Genomic DNA, 22,617 nt, shown 5'->3' on the forward strand with positions numbered 1-22,617 from the left:
GCATGCTATACCTACTGCGGCCATTACGGAATCCCAACGGTATCTGCTGGCGGCGGTGTCCCTGCTTAAAAGCAGTCTGTTATCTGTTTTAAAAAAAATAGCAGTCCGTTGTGAGCAGGGGGCGTGTCAACGTCAGATGACCCGGCCACGTACCGCGCGTCAGATGACGTGTGCCGCTCTCGTTCAGAATGCTGCAAGTGCGTGTGATTGCCCAGTAAAGGCACCGAAGGGGGAAAAAATATTATCTCAAAGTAATATTTATGGACATATTAATATCCGACTCAAAAGGGAAAAGTGAAGAGAGCCAGCACAGGCACAGAAAGGGGCGTGAATACCATCTAATTGTAATATTTCTGGACATATTAATATCCGACTCCTAAGAGAAAAGTGAGGAGAGCGAGGCTGAGTGAGTGCATCCACGTTGTTCTTTATCTACAAATCTAGGGGAAAAGGACGTAACTCCCTTTTTCTCATTACTTTCTCACTCTCTCCTTGTTGTTCTGATTCTAAAATGATACATGGTCCATATAAAACTAAAAAAGGATCATTCATAGGTAGGTGCAAGTCTTACATCTGAGAGGGACCAGTTTAAGCGTTATAGCTACCCAAAGCAATATAGTATAGTTATATCACACATTAGCCTCACTGGGCTGCACCGTTCAATAATAATCTCAGAGCAACAAGAGAGGAAATTGTAAAGAAAGGAATAGGGAGAGGGAGAAAGAGGTCTGACACAATATCACACAGGCTAATGGATCTATGCCAGGGGGGGTACAAGCAACACATCCTTAGCGAACCATCAACAGACAGGCACCACCTGGCAAGAGGGGATGCACACCATAGTGCTATTTTGCCGACCATACCATAGCTGGCTCACGCAATCGCATGTAGGCCAGAAAAGTATCCCATATATCCCAGGGACAGGATTAAGACGGCATTAAATCCCAATTGGTGACTAGTTGGTTCTGGCAATTCACAGCGTCCCTCAACCAATCCTCCAGCAGAGGGCTAAGGCAACAGCCCCAGCATATTGCCACTTGCCACTTTCCTAGGAGCAACAGCAGCACAACCAGCTTTCAAAATCCTGTGAGGATATCTTTGGCATTATCCCAATAGAGCAGTAAGAGGAGTCCATTCAACTTGCAGTTTTGTCAACTCGTCTATAAAATTCAGAATGAATTTCCAATATTGCTTAATCCCAGGGCAGTCCTACGACAGGTGGAGAAAGTGCGTGCAGGGGGCCGAGCACCTGACACAGCGTGCCTCATCTATGAGTACCCGCATGCATACCCACTCTGGCATTCGATACACAACCTATGCAAAATCTTAAAGTGAATTATTTGAAGCCTATAATTGGGCGATAGTGCTCTTGCTTGGGTGCAACAGAAAGTCCACTTATCTTCAGGGATAGGCACTCCCAGCAAGACCTCCCAATCTGGATGGAAAGTAGGGGTTTGAATAGGGGCTGTGTGCTGCATTTCGGAGTACAGTCCAGTAATCAGCTTGTGCAGGGGACTTGGGAAGGGAAGGGTTCCTGTCAATGCCGCACTGAATGAAGTTTAAAACGCTGGTATAGCAGCCCTAATCTGGGAGTAGGTGAATTGGTCAAGCAGAGTCACCTCATCCTCTCCTGAAGCTTGCTGGGGTGCAATAAACAAGCCATCTGGGAGCGCTGTTGTATGGTATGAGGTATAGGTACAATTTACATTGCCCTAATAGAGGCATAGAAATCATACCCTGAGTGGCTCAGGGGTTAGAGGCAGCAGACCCGGAAGCTGAGATCGGTCCTGGACCAGGGTTCAATTCCCCGCCTTGGCGGTCTTGGGCTAAAAAAAAATTCCACGGACTCGATAATTCTCGCCCCGGTGCCTCCTCGACTCACGGGTTCACACTCTGCGACTCTGGGCAATAGCTTGCTTAATCTCCACAACGGCCCCTCGCGGCGGGATGCCTGACTTTCACCTTGTGGATACCCTGCTATCTCACAGGGGAATACCAGGAAGGGTTCCCTAAGCAAGCGCCGGGAAACCCACTGCGGGTAGCTGTGCGCTATATAAGCTTAACTACATTTACATTTACATATTTAGACATAGCCCATGCAGTCCAAATACAGACATGGCTACTTCCACCCGTACCAAAACGTCACAACGATTTCTTGGAAAATGGGCTGAAGCAGTCAGGGACCTCCCCTTGCTTGAATATTGAATTGTCCAAGAACTCATGGACTTTTCAAAGAACTACCATTCCCTTGGGGTTCTTTACTGACGTTATTATGCCCGACTTTATGTCAAACTAGGCACCTTCAAGGTATAAATATGCCTTCACTTGCTCTAGCAAGCCACGGTGGCTCGGAGCAGTTCGACTATCTACTTGCCCGTCGCAGCTCGCTACAGCAAGTGCCAAAGAAAGCCGACCCTCCAGCCGATGCACTGACAGAGAAGCTGTCCTTTCTCTCGCTCAGAATCCAGCTCTAATTTTCCAAGCTCCCCTCGCGGGGTGTTGGGAAATCAAGTTCGGAGACGGAGATACCAGACCTCCTCCATTCTAAACTAAGGTATGGACTGATTAGACCCTAAGAGAAATCTTGGATAAGATTCTTGGCAAAGAAACTAAACCTATGCTACACCACACTTGCTTTTAGCCTTCGTTATTTATGTATGTACTTTTATATGGTTTAGAAACCATACAAAGCTTTTACAGTATTATTTTATAATTCTATTCTCGCTGTACGCATTATACTTTGCAGCCTGCATTACAATTGTAGCAGTTCACTTTACTTGCATGAGAAAGAAGACTGTTCAATAAATCCTTTTATTGAAAACGCCCGTCTCTCTATTTTCTCTGCACCTCTGATGAAACGAAGCATGCACGTTTGACTGAGTAAAATATCTATCCATTGTTTCTACGACTGTGAAGATACGTTTATTCTTGGGGAAACAAAGTTGTCATGTTTATGCGGTTGTCAGAAAATAATCCCTGCTTTTGTATTCGAGAAAGTTTCTAGTGACCTCTGAGCTAGCTGGCACTCACAATTAAGTTTAATATATTCGATAGAGACCTAGTCAACATAAGTCCTACGTCAAATCTATAGGATATATTATTCCAATGCGCAGAGTCTATTGGGAATATAGGAGCTACACTACATGGCGCCCAACATTTGGTAAAGCACTAATTGAACGCTAGATACTAAAGTAACTCAGTCGTGCTTTTCACAGAGACCCCTTTTTCCCGTAAAATACTCCAATAGACGTCTGGAGTGGGTAAAAGGATAAAATATCCGCCAAAACTGAGTAGGACAAAAATCCTATGTATTAGTTTTTGGTTTGTTCAACGTTGAAGGATACAGTGTTCCAAAATATTGTGCACCCTATCTTTGTTTCCTTGAAACTTGCTCTGCAAACTTTCAGCCAACAAAATTACTGAAAACCGGACCGGTGGAGCTGCAGCAGCTGCAGCCCAACCAGGCTTAGACGTAACAAGTTTCCAACAAGACGACCTGGATACTGTAATAAACCCGGAAAACTTAAGGAAAACCTTCACTATAAAGCTTATAACAAATGACCTATCACCAAGAGGTGGTAGGGTAATTTTTGTCAGACAGAGCTATTCTATTCATGGATTTTCTTCCCTGAAGCAAATCCAGTATCACATGTGTTTCACTTCTACAAAGTAGAGGAACATCCAACAGAATACACTCCTTTCGAGGATGTTGAAATTCCACTAACTTACCAAGAGCATGCGCTCTGGTTTAAAGGCGCCCTACAACATCAAAATCACATTAACAGGCTCGGTCCAGTAGGTTGACCAGGAGCAACATGGCCGGTATTAGCCAGCTATACACCACATCCTGACATTGAAGAAATATCAGACACGGAACTATTAGTTCAACTAAAACAACTTATCAAAATATAGCAATTGGTTTAATATGTCATGCGGACTCTAACAGTCCAACCTCCTATAACGATTCGACAATAAACTCCTTACCAGGGGAAGACAACTAAAATCACACCACAGACTATACAATCAGTCATTGGTAAATAGCCCGCAAAAAGGGAACAAATTCCATTCTGGATAGCTCAAAAAATTACTCAAATCGAGGCAGTATTCCCGGATACTACCCCTCATAAGAACCACAGAATTTTAACAATCTGTTTACCAATGGGGATCGCACCACTCCTGGAGGACTCTGACACTTGGGGTACAGTCTTTGCTGCAATCTACACAAAAACACATGGTGTTCCATATATGGCGGTAATACCAGATGTCCTGAAACAGATTCAGAATGAATACGGGGCAGAGCCTGCTTTAAATCTGGGTATGAAACTACTGAGAGAAACAGGTCCCAGCTATAATATTAGCTACTATTAAAGGTGAGGCAGCATCTGTGGCGATCCGCCAAAAACGAAGAGCATTTGATGTAACTGAGCAACCATATGAACTGGCCAGAATAATTGAAAAATCCTATGAAGAACTAGGTAGAGATAGTTTGGGTGGGAAACCAGTTAAACCCCAACTAACTGAAAGTCCTGAAAAGGTCTTAATTAAAAACACTCTCACCGTTCATAAAAGGAAGTGGGAGAACACTAAACAATCTTCTAAAGAGTGGCGTTCTCAATCCCGAGGTAGGTCTCCTCAAAAGGAGCCCTCTGAATAGAGGTATAACCTCAGGAACATGGATAATTTGAAAAAACCTGATAGATATCAAGATACTGATACACGTTCCTCTCGTACCTTTCAGACTTCCTCACAGAAATCGGAAAGAAGAGGACGGTCAGTACACAAAGAAGAACGCGTAAAGTCCAAAGACGATCAACACGTTCCAAAAAATAAGAAAAGCCAATTCACCAAAAAGAAAGTAGCAGGTCTAAAAATCAGACATGCCGAGGATCTTGAGGACACAACTCAAGAACGGGGAGTGGGCCCAGACAATGCTGGACAGCGCAGCAGAAGTCACCATAGCTCGCAAGATCTTGAAGGATCATCTGGAGACAGTGGACTTGAATGAGTACATCCAAGTTGAAACTGCCGATACCAGGGTTAGTGTACCCCATAAGTTATATGAAATAACTCTCCGGATGGAGGGGACATAACTAGGAAAATAAGAGCACTCTTTTGGGAGAAGCTCTCTAAGGGTTATGACATTCTTCTAGCCGAAAAAGACTGGCCACCAAAATTTGGCAGGGAGTGCTCACATGGCGAAGACATCATTATGCCAGCCTTCTTCAATCACATTCCAATTCATTTAAAATACACCTATGCCAGAATATAGGCTGTAGCGCAGGCTCCAGCATTATATGAAAATCATGTAGGATGGGATGAGGATTCTCCTCACCATAAAATCCAGTTACAAAACTCAACCAACTGCACAGAGGCAGTATCCAGTTAAGCAAGAAGCTACAAAATAGGTCAAGGAGATATTAGATCAGCTTGAAAACCAAGGGGAGATTGAAACATGCACCTCGTCAATGAACAATCCTTTTTTTCCTGTCTCCAAACCAGACAATATATATCGTCTAGTTTTGGACTACAGACATTTAAACTCTTGTTGCAAAACCTTTGCAGTACAAAATGCACACATTGCAGCACTAATGAATAACATTGTGCGTAAAAAATATAAAACCACCTTAGATATCTCAAACGGTTTCTTCTGTCAAAACATTGCACCTGAAAGCAGGTACTTGACCGCTTTCTCAATTATGGGGACACAGCGTCACTTCTGTCGTCTCCCCCAGGGATTCAAGAATAGTCCAGAGTTATTTTCAACATATGATGATGAGGCATTATCTTAGGTCGATGACATCTATCTAACAGACGATGACTTGGACAGGCACTTGAACAAAGTGAATACCATTATACTTGGATTCGCCTCTGAAGTGTATAAATTCACCTTTAAGAAATCAAGAATTGCCCACCTCAATGTCCTTTTTCTAGTTTTACGAGTTATCAAGTGAAGGCAAAAGCCTGCCAGCCAACTTTTTAGAAAAGTGTGCCCTGCTCCAACCTCCTAAAACGCTGAAAAACTTACAGTCAATTCTAGGTTTCCTAAATTTCAGAAGAACATACATTCTAAATTACGCAGAAAGGGTTAAATCTCTCTACGAATTAATCAAACCTGATTTCAAAACAACTAATTGGACTCAAAAACATACAGAAATTTTGTGTTCGGTGTAAACAGACATGTTAGCAACAACACATTTACAGACACGCGTAAATATACGAAATCTTGTAATCCTTATCATCCCAGGAAGATGCGGATTCACGTACTTAACCTTCAATGAAGGGGAGAAAGTACCAATTGCTTATAAATCACACTTGTACACACAAGCTGAAATGAAATTCACTTCTACAGAAAAACTGCAGTAGCAAAAGAAAGAGCCCTCGCACAGGGAAAAACGCATTATGGTCATTACTCTTGTACCTGCCTTAGAGGCAGTGACAAAAGCAAGCATTCCGAATGCGAAGGCTTTACATATAAGATGGATACAATGGGTTAATTCTCTTGCTGCAACAGACGTTGAATAGGTTTTTTGACCATTATTTGAAAACTCAAGAATTTCTACAATACGAACAAGAATGTCCTCTGCCCACTGAGATTCTGCCTCTAGAACAGTACGAATGTATAATTTATACACACGGATCAGCTCAGCCCGCAATTTGGGGTAAATAAGCTTATAGTGCTGCATGCGCGATCGTTAAAGGTCACTGGCCCGATGGTAAATTCCGACCTATGGTCAAGAAAACGCAATCTCTCGAGATTGTACAGCTCAGCGAGCTGAACTACAAGCATTCAAGATGGCGCTTGAAAATACTGATTGCGAATTCCCCACACTCATAGTGTGCGATTCGTATTACTGCATTCAATCTTACATTGAATACTTGCAGAACTAGATTCAAAATGGTTTTAAAGATTCAAAAGGTGGCACACCCGGCGCTGACGCCCCTGTTAATTTCAGATAAACCATTAGCTTGCGTTTAACTGGATCACTGCGGTCCTGTACAGAGGGATGAGAACTATAAATATATCATGGTCGCAGTGGATTCATGCTCGAGATTTATTTGGATGTGGCCTCAGCGCTCGGCTGACGCCCGAACTGTTATAAAAGATTTGCAAGTCTTTATCGGCACATACGAAGTCGGCACGCTTACAAGGAGGCCATGGCCAATCGGGGCGTTGCATTGCGGTATTCTAGTCCATTCCATCCTGAGGGAAATTCTGTAGTGGAGAGAAAATACCGGGACATAAAGCAATCTATAATAGCTAGGGTATTAGTCTCAGGTGACGGGTGGGTCAAACATCTAATAAGTTTCCAACATAGTCTAAATAATCTGCCAAGAAGTTCTCTGGGTGGAATTACTTCATATGAAATCCTTATTGGTACTAGAATGATTGTCAAGGACCTTGATCGTCACACTTCAGTGGTGGAACAAAAAACGTTTGATATCAAAGACCGTTTGGCTGTTTTGCAGGACTTAAATGAAACAAGGAGAAGTCAAAGTAACACTTTGCAGAAGCCATCGACCACTGAAGGGGAACCACTCGTCCCAGCAAAGACTGTCTGGTTTCCAAAGATTGGGGATCTAGTCAGAGAAAAGATCGCGGATAAGAAGGAATTTGGGCCTTCTTACCGACAATCAGTACCTGTGCTAGCAATCCACAGATCAAGAACAGTGTTACTGTCGCCCCTTGCTGGAAGAAAGGAGAACAGGTTTGTATCCATCGACCTGGTAAAACCACATCATGTGGCCAATCATAAGTAGTAGGCCAAGTGGACTCCAAAGATGTAGCAGACGACCAAATATGGCAAATATCCAAGAGGTTCAAACTGAGAGACTCATCACTTTTGAAGAATCTACGGTGCGAAAAGGACTAAGCAATAAAGTCATGGAACTTGTGCCTCTTGAGACCCAAATAACAGTTCGTCAAGAAACACCTGTCTACAATGATATAGCATCTGACTATATTAATATGACAAGGGATCCAGTAGCTCCAGTGAATTCAAGTAATCCTGATGCAATACCTACAATTGACAGACCTGCATCTGGCTATTTCATTAACTTTGATACGTTTTCCGAGAATCCCAGTGATCCTGGAATGACGCCAGCAAATAAAACATTGAAAAAATGAGCAACAGCACTTTTTCATCAACTTGAAAAAACGTATCTGGTTTCACCATGGGTTGAACTTTGGATTGTGCTAGGCGTACTTTTTCTCCAACTTTGGCAAATTCTTGTATTAAGTTTGGGAATGCTGATAAATGGAAGATATAGTAAAAAGGACACAGCAAGTAAGAACATCAACTTACTGCTCAAGCCACACAAAGCATCTCATCGTGAACAAAGAGACGACATCAGTGAACATCACAGCCGTTCCTATACCTGGTGGTATAGCTTGAGACAGAACAGATTATGGCATCTATGGCCCTGCAGAGCTGTCGAAGATTCCAAACCAATTCAAGGTTTCCTTGAGTGACTTTGTTTCACCCAACACATTTTCTGATGATTTGGACTTTGAGACTGTTAATAATATGATGTCAGACTTAGAGATGTCTGCAAAATTTACAAAACATGAATACTTAGAAGGTTCATCACATTAAGAACAGATGTACTGTTATAATCACTATGGTCATCATTGTTTGCACAAATCTGAAAACCTAGAAATGTTTATACTTTTAATCAATGGGAACATAGTCCAACGCCACCAAAAGGTATGAAAAATGCCCATACTTGTCAGATATTAATGTCTCAAATCCAGAAACGTTTTACTTTAAAAATATTAATACGACAGGAACAAAAAGTATGTTGACTAATACTAAGTACATTTATTCTGCTGTCTTTTATGCTCAGCTGTCCATGTTAGGTTTTGACTTTTGGAGAGACAACATTGAGACAAAAACTGTCTGGGCGCACAAAAGACTGGCAGGTGCAGGGATTAGAAGTTTTATTTTGAACCTGCATTATCCCTGAACAAATAATGTTTTTGAACGACACTGTCCAACAGACATCCTGTCTTGGCCTAGCTTAGATAAAAGATTTGAACAAATCGTCCATACCTTCACCTACACCACTTTTTATCGTGCGCATTGCTGAACATTGCTGTGCATACTTTAAAAAATCGTATTGCATACTCCTGGGCATATTGCTTTTAATTGCGCCGCTTGTATCGCGCAGCTGTTTATTTCTGCCTAATCATCAGGCGATTGCTATTTTAGCAATTCGGGGGCATAGTTAGGCTTACCTGCATATTAATCGTGTTTCACCCGCATTTGGCGGGACTTAGGTAGTGGAGTCCCCGGTTGTGGCGCTCCGACCGCCATCTTGGGTGTGTGGTGACGCTTGGGCCACTTGCAGGCGCCATATTGGTCGGGTCTAGAGGCTCTAGTAGCCGGAAGCCCGTGCATTGGAGAGCTTACTTAAGCTGCTTCGTTGGAAAGCTCTACAGACCACTTTTTATCGCGCGCATTGCTGAACATTGCTGTGTATACTTTTAAAAATCGTATTGCATACTCCTGGGCATATTGCTTTTAATTGCGCCGCTTGTATCGCGCTGCTGTTCATTTCTGCCTAATCATCAGGCGATTGCTATTTTAGCAATTCGGGGGCATAGTTAGGCTTACCTGCATATTAATCGTGTTTCACCCGCATTTGGCGGGACTTAGGTAGTGGAGTCCCCGGTTGTGGCTCTCCGACCGCCATCTTGGGTGGGTGGTGACGCTTGGGCCACTTGCAGGCACCATATTGGTCGGGTCTAGAGGCTCTAGTAGCCGGAAGCCCGCGCATTGGAGAGCTTACTTAAGCTGCTTCGTTGGTAAGCTCTACAGACCACTTTTTATCACGCGCATTGCTGAACATTGCTGTGTATACTTTTAAAAATCGTATTGCATACTCCTGGGCATATTGCTTTTAATTGCGCCGCTTGTATCGCGCTGCTGTTCATTTCTGCCTAATCATCAGGCGATTGCTATTTTAGCAATTCGGGGGCATAGTTAGGCTTACCTGCATATTAATCGTGTTTCACCCGCATTTGGCGGGACTTAGGTAGTGGAGTCCCCGGTTGTGGCTCTCCGACCGCCATCTTGGGTGGGTGGTGACGCTTGGGCCACTTGCAGGCACCATATTGGTCGGGTCTAGAGGCTCTAGTAGCCGGAAGCCCGCGCATTGGAGAGCTTACTTAAGCTGCTTCGTTGGTAAGCTCTACAGACCACTTTTTATCGCGCGCATTGCTGAACATTGCTGTGTATACTTTTAAAAATCGTATTGCATACTCCTGGGCATATTGCTTTTAATTGCGCCGCTTGTATCGCGCTGCTGTTCATTTCTGCCTAATCATCAGGCGATTGCTATTTTAGCAATTCGGGGGCATAGTTAGGCTTACCTGCATATTAATCGTGTTTCACCCGCATTTGGCGGGACTTAGGTAGTGGAGTCCCCGGTTGTGGCGCTCCGACCGCCATCTTGGGTGGGTGGTGACGCTTGGGCCACTTGCAGGCGCCATATTGGTCGGGTCTAGAGGCTCTAGTAGCCGGAAGCCCGCGCATTGGAGAGCTTACTTAAGCTGCTTCGTTGGTAAGCTCTACATACCACTTTTTATCGCGCGCATTGCTGAACATTGCTGTGTATACTTTTAAAAATCGTATTGCATACTCCTGGGCATATTGCTTTTACTTGCGCCGCTTGTATCGCGCTGCTGTTCATTTCTGCCTAATCATCAGGCGATTGCTATTTTAGCAATTCGGGGGCATAGTTAGGCTTACCTGCATATTAATCGTGTTTCACCCGCATTTGGCGGGACTTAGGTAGTGGAGTCCCCGGTTGTGGCGCTCCGACCGCCATCTTGGGTGTGTGGTGACGCTTGGGCCACTTGCAGGTGCCATATTGGTCGGGTCTAGAGGCTCTAGTAGCCGGAAGCCCGCGCGGCGTAATAACATAAATAAGGATGGGTGAGCAGGCGCGCAGCGGACGCGCCGTAGATGCGCCGGAGGTGAGCTAAAGGTAAGCCCGTTTGCGCCCGTTCGCGTCCCGGGCGCTCCCGGCGTGCTCGCTATGGCTACCTCCTCTCTGGTAGATTCCTGTGAGGCTTCGTTCGCTGCACCAAGGCACACCAATGAGGGTGAGCAATATTTGACGACTACACTGTCCCCGGAAGTCTTTCCTGTGGACTGTTAAATGTTCGCTCTCTCGTAAAGCATTATGCTGAAATTTCCCTTGTCATAGAATCGTTACATCTGGACATACTTTTTGTAACTGAGATGTGGGTCAAGGCAGACTGTGGGGTGGAACTTGGTTGGGCCTGCCCACCAGGCTATCTCATAAGACATATTCCCCGAGTCTCTGGTGGGGGGGCGGAGTAGGCTACATCTTTAGAGATTCAATCTCACTTTCGCAGTTGGTGGTAAAAGAAGTGCCGGGGTTTGAGCTTATGGGCTTTTCCATCACAGCCCAGGGCGGAACTCTGATTGCAGGTCTTCTATGCTACAGGCCACCTTCCTCGACAACAATGGCCCTTCAGTCATTGGTTGATCTGATCTATTACCTCTCAAACTCCCATGCTAAATTTTTGGTATTGGGTGATTTTAATCTCTGGCCCTCCGGCCCTCAAGATCTAGCCTATAGAGAACTTTGCCAAGCGTGTAATAACATTCAACTTGTACAGTTGGTTTTGTCACCTACTCACGCAAAGGGGCATATTCTAGACCTGGTATTCGCCGAGAAGGAGCTAGTTGTAGTGAAAGAGGTCGTGGATCAGTGTTGGACCGACCACTCTCTGATTATCATGTCTATTGCTCTGCCTGCTTTGTTAAAACCAAGCAACCCGGGTGGCACTAAGCTCAATCGACAATGGTCTCGCCTTCTTAAGGAGCACATTCGACCCACATTACTGCCCAGAACCTTCATGGTGGAGGATAGTGTGGATAAGAGCTATGCTGTCCTCTGCCAGCAAATTTTGACATCTCTGGATGAGTTGGCCCCTTTACGAAAGGGGAAGAACAGGCCTAGAGGAGTCAATGCCTGGTTCACTGAAGATCTTGGACAGATTAAGCTCCGCTGTAAACAGGCCGAACGCACTTGGAGGAGAGGGTATAGGGAGCTGGATAGGGCAGCTTATAAAGCGGCCCTGCAGGAATATAAAAATCAGCTAAGGAGTGCAAAAGCAAAGTTCCTGGAATACGCATTGGCGAAGGCTTCCAATAAATCGCAGACCCTGTTCAAGCTGGTTAATAATTTATCTAATCCGTCTTGTGCAGTACCAACTATTCCGGCTTCTCAGGAACTCTGTGACTCTTTGGCCCTCGCGTTTGAGGAGAAAATCAGGACCATTCTGAACGGACTTGTAACACCTGGACAGTTCGTGCCGCCTCCATCTAACCCGACGGAACTCCCATGCCACTCGGAATCCGTATGGGCGGATAACAAGGCAGTGCCTTTCCAGCTATCCAGCTTCCCTGTTCCCTCGCTAGAGGAATTTAGCGTCTTGGCCAACAGTGTTTCCTCAGGTTCACCGCTTGACCCAATGCCTCATAAGATCTGGAAGGCCTTCCAAGATGAGTTGTTTCCTCCACTCCATTCCATCTGCTGCCAGTCGCTGATCACGGCCTCTTTTCCAGACAGCTGGAAGTTGGCAATAGTAACACCATTGCTAAAAAAGGCTACGCTGGACCCTCTATGCCCAGCCAACTACAGGCCCATTTCGCTTTTACCATTTGCAATAAAAATTATTGAGAAGTGGGTCACGAGAGCCTTGTCTAACTTCCTGGAAACAAACTCCTGTCTGGACGTAGCTCAATTTGGCTTCAGGCCGGCCCATGGCACCGAGACCGTAATTGGTCACCGTGTTGGACGATCTACGAACGCGTGTCGACAGGGGAAAGTCAGCATTCTTAGTGCTGCTTGACATGTCATTCTCAAAAAGATCTTCCGCTGGATCCCCCTCGAAACAAGAAAGACTGTCACCCATGCACTGGTCACAAGTCGACTGGACTATGGCAACACACTCTACGCCGGAATTACAACAAAATTGCAGAAAAAGCTCCAGCGCATTCAAAACGCATCAGCGAGACTCATATTAGACATCCCTCGCCAAGAACACATCACCGGTCACTTAAAAAACCTCCACTGGCTTCCCGTCAACAAAAGAATCACTTTCCGCCTTCTTACCCACGCACACAAGGCCCTTTATAATCTAGGACCCGAATGCCTCAACACCCGACTGTCCTTCTACTATCCCACCCGCCAACTAAGATCATTCAATCAAGCCCTCGCCGCAGTCCCGCGCATCCGAAAAACCACCATGGGTGGCAGATCCTTCTCCTTCCTGGCTGCCAAGACCTGGAACTCACTCCCCACCCACCTCCGCCTTACTCAGAATCACATCTCCTTCAGAAAAGAACTGAAAACTTGGCTATTCGATAAACAGTGATCCCCTCCCCCTAGCGCCTTGAGACCCTCTGGGTGAGTAGTGCGCTTTATAAATGCCTGAACTTGAACTTGAACATGTCGGCCGCATTCGACACGGTGGACCATGAGGTTCTACTGGGTCGTCTTCGGAGCGTCGGAATAACTGGTCGGGCTTTAAGTTGGCTAACATCTTACGTCTGCAACAGACAGCAAGCTGTGGCGTTACCACCTTTTCGATCAGTCACACGACAGGTGAATCAAGGTGTCCCCCAAGGATCGGCGGTCAGCCCGATACTTTTCAATCTATATCTCCGGCCCCTGGTAGATCTGATAAAGTCATTTGGCATATCAGTCATCAATTATGCCGATGATACTCAATTGATTTTCTCATTTGAGGGCACTGAGACAGTCTCGAGGGACACCTTCCACCGCTGTATGTCGGCTACAGCTGAGTGGTTGCGGGCCAACTCACTCCAATTTAATGGGTCAAAAACGGAGGTACTCCACTGCTCCCTTGATCGCCTCCCCCATGCGCTACCGGATGACTTCTGGCCAACCTCTATTCCAGGATCGGTGGAGGCCGCGAAATTGGCCCGCAACCTGGGAGTTATGTTCGAACCCAACCTACAGTTGGATGCCTCTGTAAATAGGACTGCAGCGACCTGTATGGGCTTGCTTCGTGCCCTAAGTAAGATCTTGCCACTACTCCCCCGGGAAGCTAGAGCTGAGGTAGTGCGTAGTTCTATTCTAAGTAGGATAGACTATTGTAACGCACTGCTGCTGGGAGCCCCTAAGATTTCGATTCTAAAGCTGCAGAGGATTCAAAACATGGCGGCTAAATTGGCTCTATCTCGTCCTCGCTCTGCTTCTTCATCCACAGCACTGGCTGATCCTTACTGGCTACTGGTCCAGCAGAGGATTGCCTTCAAGGCCTCGTGCTTGGTCTTCAAGGCTCTGCATGGACTAGGACCAATACCACTTCAAAATCTTTTCTCCTGGTATCAAGCTGCCAGACCTTTGAGATCCTCCTCGGCGTTTCTGGTGAGGATTCCCAGGATCAACAGAGTGAGGATGGGCGCCCGCGCGTTTAGTTTCGCAGCCGCCACGTTATGGAACACCTTATCTTTGACATTGAGGAGTAGACAAGATTTGTCCTCTTTTAAAAGGGATCTTAAGACCTATTTGTTTCCAAGAGTAATGTAATGCACTTCACCTGATGATTAGATTGGTCTCAGCGCCAGGATACCCTTTGGGTGACAGCTGCGCTTAACAAGCATTAAATACATACATACATACATACACCTGATAGTAAAAACACTACAGAGGGGGTGGTCGATGTAAAAACAATTTTACTTAAAAACAGAACTGATCCTGATTGGAATAAATGGTTAATCTGGCCCACAGACACAAACAACTGTCAAGATAGATTCCTAAATAAGACACAAGGGTTTACATACATTAGGCCAGATCCAAGATATGTACCGAGACAACATCCAGGGATAGTAACAACTTACAGTGTAGGAAAACTGAGCCTTGGCTACAAAAATCCACACTAACAAAGGTAAAACAACACTTATCTTTACTTAAAGATGGCGTTGATTTAAGGGACTTCTTACGAGGACCTGCTAAACGGCGTCATAAACTTTTTATATACGCTGGTATATATGCCATTTATAATGAAGCTTGGAAAGCGACACAAGGAGAGACTGCAGAACGAATACGAGAAATGTATCGCATTAATTTAGAGAAATCTCTCTCTGTAGTTGACAATCGGTTAACAACTCTGTCAACCAGAATTTATTCTTTGGACAGCATAGTATCCTCTGCCATAGACATAATGGAACAGGACTTGCTCATGCTACAGCATTGACAGTCACAATTGCGTTCTATAATGCTTTTAGGCTGGACGTTACAAAATCTTTGTTCTGGATATGTGCCATGGCGTCTAATCAACACCACGTCAGTGTTTTCTGTTTTTAACCTTACAGTTAAACAATTCACTTTGACACAAAGAGGAGCAGGCTATACAGTGCTGAGCATTGAGAAACTGGAAAGATTACCATTAACTGTTTCGGAAAAACCTGCAACAGCATGGCTAATACATGGGACAATCACTCTGCCTGGCACACTTTTCCATTTTCAATATTATTTGAAACATATACCAGCTGGCGTGTATGAAAGGTTGGGTAAAGAATGCATCAAGTCAACCTGGGAATTACCATATACACACAGATGTTGGAGGGGGGAAAAGAAGCATTTCTTAGTGGTATAAACTGCAAAAGCGTACTGAGCGGTACACTTTTATGCCAGGGTATTAACTTACATGGGTCTGCGATGGTTCTTCGACCAACTTATCCTGCCACCTGCAAGGTTCTCCAGCTGCAGTGATAGATCCAATTTGTAGGCAGCTTTCTAATGGAAGCTATATTATGTTGAATGATCACAGCTGCTGTGGAATGTTGCCAGGAATAGCCTATCTCGTAACTGTGTCAGCCAGGGTCACTTGCTGTATACAAGTATTCTTTCCTAAAACGAAGACAGACGGGGAGTCGCCGTTATGGCCTTCACTGAACATCTCTTCTATACGAATTGATACTTTAAGCAGAATGAAAGCCATTCTTTTACAAAAAAACGTGCCACTGACCTAGTCCAAAGAGACATATGAACTGCAAGTTGCAAAGTCTTCTGCAGAGATACATGCCATTTTATCAACAAACTGCCCTATACATTTCGCAGAAATGTTAGGTCGTATCTTAAACATGTCTGATACCAGTGGTATTGTACATGTATTTAAGACCATTTTTTCGGGACTGTTAGCACCATTTGAAGCAGTCCTCTGCATATTTCCAAACTTCGTGCACTCTGTGCTCGGCGACCTGCCTCTTATTTTGTGACTCGTAGCAGGAATACTATTTTTGTTCCTTCTGCTCCGATATGGCAAGTCAAGTCACCAGCGACACCCAGATTACCTTAGAGAACACTCTCCTGGCAAGGAAGAGTCGTGAGCCCATGATACAGATTTTGGGCTTGGCTCGTTTAAGAGATCTGAATACCACGTGGTTTCTATCATTCCGACCAATCTGGCAAGATTGCATCTTACCTGTTCTACGATGCCTGCTATGTGGAGAAGAATGCATGTTGGACATCTGTCTGACACACCCATCAGTCCTGCCAACGGATGTGGATACTTTGTTTGGTTCGATAACGTCCCATGCATTGTGTTGTCCTCAGCAGCTATCAATCCTGATGACGGCATTCATTGAGGTCGCACAGATGCAAACTGCTGACGGTGAGATACGTGGATCGACAGGCACACAGGTACCATCTCCATCTCCTTCGAACATTGCTAATGCGGCTAACGCTGACGGCGATGCTTCACATTTTTGTGCAATCGACCTACTTAACGAAGTAGTCCAACTTTCACCTACTGTGGTAGACGAATTCCTCATCAGCTTAGAAGATTTGATGTTTTCTCCAAACAATGAGACTGTCTTTTGAAATTAGCACACAGCGTTTTTTGGGACTCTGTATTCGACCTTCACTTTTCAAAACAAACCTTCTAACTTTAGAACTCTATTTTTCTACGATTTGACTTTTTTCCAAAATTGAACCTTTTGGGCACAAAGTAATCTGCTTAAAGTAGAACTATTCATAGAGTACAAGACTTCTGTGAAAAACTTCAAAGAAACAATATTTAACCTTGTCCTCGACCAAAACAATTTATATATTCTGTCATGGAATGGTCTCGACTTTTTCTTCTGTATTTAAGAGCCATTTCACAAATGTATTTATCATGATTCATTCCGATAGCATTTAAAATATCATACTATATGCTTTGATTGAAAACGTTGTTTTTAAAATACGTACAGCACAAATGCTCTTTTCATGTACAACCATTTCAAATGCATTTTTATGTATTTTGGGTGGGGTTTTGACACATCATGCTTTAGATATGTTTTATGTGCTTACAATTTACTAATGTCGAACATAATAAAGTGGAGTGGCTGTTGTATGTCGTTTTAGGATCCGAGCAAAGTTTCCCAATTCATACCCTTATATAGGTATAATTCACATTACTCTAATATAGGCATAGAAATCATACCCATATTTAGACATAGCCCATGCAGTCCAAATACAGGCATGGCTCCTTCCACCCGTACCAAAACGTCACAACGATTTCTTAAGCAGTCAAGGACCTCCCCTTGCTTGAAAATTGATTTGTCCAAGAACTCATGGAGTTTTCAAAGAACTACTATTCCCTTGGGGTTCTTTGCTGACATTATTACGCCCGACTTTACGTCAAATAAGGCACCTTCAAGGTATAAATATGCCTTCACTTGCTCTAGCAAGACACAGTGGTTCGGAGCAGTTCTACTATCTACTTGCCCGATGCAGCTCACTACAGCAAGAGCCGAAGGAAGCCGACACTCCAGCTGACGCACTGACCGAGAAGCTGTCCTTTCTCTCGCTGAGAATCCAGCTCCAGTGTTTCCAAGCACCCCTCGCGGGGTGTTGGGAAATCGAGTTCCCAGACAGAGATACCAGACCTCCTTCATTCTAGACTAAGGTATGGAGCTGATTGGACCCTAAGAGAAATCTTGGATAAGATTCTTGGCAAAGAAACGAAACCTATGCTACACCACACTTACTTCTTCACTAGTACTAAGACTTAGGTTAGGTACATTGTGCTAGGCGTATTTTAGAAGCACCAATTGAGTATTTTAGTCTTCGTTATTTATGTATGTACTTTTATATGGTTTAGAAACCATACAATGATTTTACAGTATTATTTTATAATTCTATTCTCGCTGTACGCATTATACTTTGCAGCCTGCTTTACGATTGTAGCAGTTCACTTTACTTGCATGAGACAGAAGACTGTTCAATAAATCCTTTTATTGAAAACGCCTGTCTCTCTATTTCTCTGCACCGCTGATGAAACAAAGCATGCACGATCGACTGAGTAAAATATCTATCTATTGTTTCCACGACTCTGAAGATATGTTTATTCTTCGGGAAACAAAGTTGTCATGTTTATGCAGTTGTCAGAAACAAATCCCTTCTTGTGTATTTGAGAAAGTTTCTAGTGACTTCTGAGCTAGCTGGCACTCACAATTAAGTTTAATATATTTGATAGAGACCTAGTCGACATAAGTCCTACGTCAAATCTATAGGATATATTATTCCAATGCGCAGAGCCTATTGGGAATATAGGAACCACACTACAGCGCTGCTCCCATATTGTGAGCTGGAGTCGCCTTTACCTATCTCATGAGCCCAAATCCTGGGTAAAGGGAAAAACAGGATGCCTGATCAATGGCATTGAAGGAGCAAACAAAACCTCCACTCGAGCACGCTGGTGCAGTTCATGACAAGTCCAGACCATACAACTAAGCGTATCTATTGTTGCCCACGGGCGGGTCTGTGCTCTGTATAATACCATATGAAGTAGATGTAGCGCAGCATAATCATGTTCCAGTGCTGTATGCGCCATGAACTATGTGGGATACAACCAATAAAACACAAACTGCACCTGAGCGCAGCTAGAATTGAAGTCCAAATCTGGTACACACAGTCTGCCCTGCTCAAAAGGTAGGGTGAGGATCTCCCACGCAATTCTGGGTTGCCTTCCAGCTCATGGCAAAGTCAATAGACTTAGCCTTCGCCTAAAGTTGCTCTTGAGCAGGAGGGAAAGATAATCATTTTAATGATGGCTAGCCATCCCGCCATAGAGAGCGGGAGGTGCGACCATGTGACTACCCGGCTTTACAAACCACTCCATCAAGCATCCATAGATAGACCTCCAAAGGATGTCCACCTCCAGACTTATCCAAATGCCTAAATATTTAATTGGCTTCATTGCCCATCGGAGGGGGAATTCCATGGGGAATTTCTCAGTTGCCTCCATAATCGGGAAAACCATAGACTTAGCCCAGTTAATAGAGATTTTAGAGAGCCCTCCAAACCTTGGGAATTCTCTGATCAAGGGGTCCAGGATTCTAGCAGGATGTTTAACGCATAATGTGATATTGTCAGCATACTTGGAGATCAGACAAAACAACAAATACACAGGGTATGAGGCAAATGGCATTGCACTTATCACTATAAGAGGTGTGGCGTTGCGGCTAGGGCGACTTACTCCGGAATCTGGGGATCACGGTTCGATCCCCGGCAACGGCGGCAGATTAGCCCAGCACCATGTGACTCAGGGCAATAGCTTGCTTAATCTTCCCGACGGCCCCCAGCGCTTAGAGACCCTTACGGGTGATTGTGCGCTTTACAAATGTGGATTATTATTATTATACTGAGGACATGTGTAACATTTTATCCTTTGGTGCACAGGACCTGAGGCTCAATACCCGGACGCATCCTGGGATTACAAAGCCCCACAAATAGCACAACAATTCCGTCCGGCACTCCTTATTACAGTTACTCAGATTATATCATATAATTATACACAACATTGATTCAGCAGGTATTATTCCAATTTTCTTTATTCGTGAACTCTTCTTCACAACAAATAAAACCGTAGCTAACGTGTTTCGTCCTCTTGGACTTCTTTAGGGCTACAAATAACACACACCAATACCAATTATATTTACAATATTTACAAAACAGTCATAACAAGACAATAGTTTAAAATATGTACATCGAACTATACATCTTCCAATTTAATACTGATCCTTCTACAGACATCAAAAACTATTTGTATTATCATACAACACAAGGGACTGTCATTAACATGAGATATAGACATGATTTAATTACAATTCTAAAATGGAATGAACATAGGCTACAATAGGCATGTGCAACAAATAGACTGCCTCTTTTAAATGCGGCTCACAAGCAGATAAGTTCTCTTTACTATCCTTACTTTCTTCCTGTTTGCCAAATTGTAATGTTTTTTATATATTGCTTTATGTAAAGATGCCCCCTTAATCATTATTTCCCTTTCTAGAAGCCTTTTGGCTCTATCAGATTTGTTTTTGTGTTCATTCCGTTTCAAATCGGGGATTGGTTTTTCCCTCCTCCCTCCCTCTGATGTCCAATATGTGGTCATCACTCTACCCGCCCCCTCCTCCCCCCCTCGAGGGTTTACCCCTAATGTTAAGGTCGGGCGGGCCGAAATTAAAATCGGGCGGGCCGACTTTTCGTCACACCACTTTCCCGACTTCTAACTTTGATCTTTGTCTTAGCGCTACCTCACCCGTCCTTAATCCGTCTCCCCAAGCGGGTCCGGACACACTTAATTTGATCTTCCCCGATCACTCCTGTCTCGAGCGTCGACATCGCTCCCTTCCTCATTAGAGGAGTGCCCCTTGGCAATGACGACGCTACGCCGTCGCGTTTTCAGGGTGCATTCCTCTAATTCAACACAGCGTCAGCTGCTCGAGCTCTCGAGTCAGTTACTCGGCTCTGGCTGATGCTGTGATTTTACAGATCTCTTCATTTTTGCCCCATCGCTTGTTTTTAGGAAATTAATTGGCCTTAAAAAAAAAAGGGGAGATAATTTAATTCATTTATATTTTTGCTCTTTGTCACTATATAAAAAAAAAACAAGGAGAATTATCTTTTTACCCAAACCTATTATATAACAACCCTTAAACTTCTCTTTTAGACTTGGCACTTTCTTTTACCAACCTATTCTCCATTTTTTCAGCTATTTAAACATTTTTAATACTCTTCTGGCTATATTATTACTCTCCTCTTCAGCAGTCATGTCAGATTTTGATTCTGATGACGCTGCTCAAAGCTCCCCCAATATTTCTAATTCATCTTTTAAAAATTTTATTCAGAAGGAGATGAGGTCTGTTATGATCGACACTCTTAAAGAGGTTATGTCCTCTAAAAGACCCCTCTCCTTTGATCAGGGCGATCTTAGTGACAAGCTCACTACACATAATATTGCCTACGGAAAAAGAGCCAAAACATCTAACCACTCTGAGCCCTTGAGGAGCACTATCGGATGTCCTAGCACCTCAAATGCATTGGGAGGTTCTTACACCTCAAGTGTTCAAGGAGGTCCTCGCAGCTCGATACCTACTGGTGTCCCTTGCGGCACAATTTATCCAGGTGTCCCACACGGCACAAATACTACGGCAGGCCCTGATTTGATTAAGTTTCTGTTTAAATTGGGTAGAGACCCAAGAAAAGGTTTGGAAAGAGCCTTTAAAGGCTACCAGGATCGGCTTCTGGACGTCCTGGGTCCCATGAGCAGAATCTTAGATTTATCCGAAGAATGCCATATCAATGAAACTCCCCTTGACGTTGACCTTATCAGAGGCTGGAGTCAAAGAGCCTTAGTACTCCTAGGTAATGCTAATTCTTGCCTCAATATTGAAAGACGTAGAGCCCTAATTACAAAAGCTAATCCAAAATTAGGTGACATGGCCGAGAGAGAACCATCCGTTAACCCTAAAGTGCTTCTTTTTGGCAAAGATATGATCAAATGTATTGGCAAATATGTTTCTACGTTCACTGCCCTTGATAAGGCTCAATCTAATATGAAGAGTTTTCAACACAAACCTTTTTGGACGGGCCGGAAGAAGGGGCATTTCTTTCGGCCGAGGCAATCAGAGGTCCTACTCAAGATACAATGGCTCTGGAAGAGGCTTCTTCACCTCCAATCAATTTTACCCTCAAAGAGGAAGAAATTCCCGTTATAGAGGTTCCAGATCACACGGATTCTCAAACAACTCCACCACCAATATTCAAAGTAAGTACTCCTCTTCCTTTTCCTTCTTCCCCTCCAAAGGTAGGGGACAGACTTCAGTTATTCTATCACTTATGGGAATCTCTAACTCAAGGCCCTTGGGTTTTGGAAACCGTTCGCGGTTTCAAGATAGATTTTATCAATGCTCCAATACAACCTTCCCTTCTGAAAGCTGTACCTCTTTCAGAAGATCAGCAACAAATTGTAGAGGAAGAGATTTCCTCCATGCTTTAGAAAGGTGCAATCTTGGAAGTTCCATGGAGTTTAAGAAGGTTTGTAAGCACACTCTTTCTTGTTCAAAAAAAGGAAAAAGGTTGGAGACCAGTTATAAATCTACGAGAATTGAACAAAAACCTAGTCTACAGGCATTTCAAAATGGAGGGGATCCACCTCCTGAGAGACCTTCTTCTAGAAGGAGACTGGTTGGTGAAATTGGATCTGAAAGACGCCTACTTCACCATTCCAATGGCCAAGGAACATCAACCTTTTCTCCAGTTCACTTGGAACAATCA

Source organism: Lissotriton helveticus, chromosome 3_2 (assembly GCF_964261635.1).
Source record: "Lissotriton helveticus chromosome 3_2, aLisHel1.1, whole genome shotgun sequence".
NCBI lineage: Eukaryota > Metazoa > Chordata > Amphibia > Caudata > Salamandridae > Lissotriton > Lissotriton helveticus.